The sequence below is a fragment of the Pantherophis guttatus genome, chromosome 4, assembly GCF_059756535.1.
Source record: "Pantherophis guttatus breed Tessera chromosome 4, ASM5975653v1, whole genome shotgun sequence".
Taxonomy (NCBI): Eukaryota; Metazoa; Chordata; class Lepidosauria; order Squamata; family Colubridae; genus Pantherophis; species Pantherophis guttatus.
Genome location: NC_142066.1, coordinates 84,615,706 through 84,618,355, shown reverse-complemented (window position 1 = coordinate 84,618,355; position 2,650 = coordinate 84,615,706).

Genomic DNA, 2,650 nt, shown 5'->3' with positions numbered 1-2,650 from the left:
TATCCCGGCTTATTTTCTCTTAAAGTATGCTGCAACGGAAAGCCACGGTCCGTCTCTAATTAAGTGCAATTATCCCCCAAAGGGGGGGGAACGGGATTTATATACCCTGACACCAGTCGGCCACCAGTACGGCCAACTGGCCGTACTGGTGGCTGACTGAACAGAATACAGTCTGTGTAGAAGAAGTCATGTTTTTGTCGCCTGGTGGTGCTGGGGCTAGAATGGTTATGGGCTCATGATCTGCAGATTGTCTGGCTGTCTGGGGCAATACAATTCCCCGGCAAGAAGTGTGCCACCTATTGCCTGCAGGTCTGTGTAGGGGATGTGGCTACGCATCCCCTACGTAAATAATAACCTAATAAATTTTTATTAGATTACATGATAATACAATTCAACAACATTCGGTTTAGCTGTGTTCATGAATATATACAGATTATATACATGGTGTTCCCTGCTTTACTTAATTGTTTTAATAGTTGCACCCTCTCTTATTCTACCTTTTACTTTTATCTTCTATCCACTTATACCACATTTCCCACACCATATAATATTCCAAGTTCTCTTTTTCATTTATCACATATGTTAGTTTACACATTTCTGCGCATTCTAATATTTTCCTAATTACATGCTCTTCCGGTGGCAGTCCTTTCTCTTTCCAATACTGTGCATATATTATTCTGGCAGCTGTAATAATATGCATAATTAGGTACCTCTTTTTTTCCTCATACGCCCTTTTTAATATTCCCAGGAGGAAGGTTTCAGGTGCCAAATCGATATTTTCCTCTATTATTTCTTGTATCCATCTTCGAATCGTTTTCCAAAATTTCATCGCTTCGGGGCATGTCCACCACATATGATGAAGGTACCGTGATGGTGGCCACATTTCCAACAATTTGGGCTCGTATTTGGGTAGATTTTTGCTATCCTGGCAGGGGCTAAATGCCACCTATATAACATTTTGTATTGGTTTTCTTTATACGCTACCGCCCTTGTCAATTTAAGATTACTATTCCAAATTGTTTCCCATTCATTTAGGTTTATACTGTGTCCGATGTTTTTAGCCTATGCAATCATTTGCTCTTTGATTACCTCCTTTACCCTATCATATTCAAGTAAATAATTATATAATTTGGCTAATAGCTTATTCTCTGTTCCCATCCATATCTTGTCAAATCTATTGGCTCCTATCTCTATACCAAATTCCTCCTTGTCTTTTTGATATCGGGACTTAATTTGTAAATACAGCCACCAGTCGATATTTATACCTTGTTCTTTCAACGCCTCATTTGTTTTAAGGTTCCCATTACTATCTAGAATATCTTTATACCTGAACATTTTTCCAATTTCTAACAAGTTGGGATATATCATGGCCTCCATTGTAGGGAACCATTTCAGGACTTTCGTGTACTGCTTTTGCCTAATTTCCCTCCAGGTCTGCATTAATGTGTCTCTTATTTTATGTTTGTGAAACTATGTCTTTGTCCTTTTGTCTTTATCCCATAAATAAGTATGCCAACCCCTCTGCAGATCATGCTCTTCCAAAGCCAAAATTATTTTGTTTTCCAAGGTGGCCCATTCCCTTAACCACACCAGATTGGCTGCTTTATGATACACTTCCCATGCTGGGAGTCCAAATCCACCCCTATTCCTTTTATCCTGTAGTATCCGAATTGAAATCCTAGGATTTTTTCCTCCCCAAATAAATTTCCTGATGATGCTGTTCAGTTCTAAGAAAAAAATTTTGTCTAGATTAACTGGCGTAGTTTGGAACAGATACAGCAATTTAGGCAGGACGCTCATCTTTATTGAGGCTATCCTGCCTAAAAGTGATAGTTGTAATTTCCCCCATCTTTCCAAATCTTTTTTGATGTTTTTAATCAGGGGCACATAATTATCTTCTTTTAAGGCCGAACATCTTGCCGTTATCCAGACCCCTAAATATTTTATTTTTTTAACTATTTGCAAACCCAGTGTCGAGTGTCAAACAACCCCTCGACACAATATCCTGGGGAATATGAAACACCTGAATAAGAGCATCTGTGCAGATCCAGAATGAGATGGAACAGACCCGGAAGAACACACATAGTGGAGGGGGTGTTATAGCGTGTAGGATGGCACGGTGATATTAGGTGATGGATGGTATAAGGAAAAAGGGGGGGGGAATAAATCTATCAACGTCAAACAGATCCCAGTGACAGGAGAAATGGTACACAAAGGCTTTCTTCTAGTGCGTTCTTTTGCTCTTCTGACAAATTTTTGGTCAACATTTTGGTTTTAATTTTGTTTAATTTAAATCCAGATACTTCTCCAAACCTTCCCAATTCCTCCAAAATTTTTTGCCCAGTTTCTAATGGTTCTTCCATAATCAAAGCTAGGTCGTCAGCAAATGCTTCTTTCCTAATTTTCAATCCTTTTATTTCATTATTTTTTATTAATTATTTCCTAATTCTTTTTAATAGAACTTCTAAGGTCAATATAAACAGTAGTGGTGACAACGGGCATCCTTGTCTTACCCCCTTTCTAATTTGAAATGTTTTTGTCATGTCTCCGTTTAATAAAATATTCGCTCTTTGTTTGTCATAGATTGTTGTTATCATTTTTTCAAAATTTACTCCAAATTTCATCAGTTTAATTTGTTGAATCATGAATT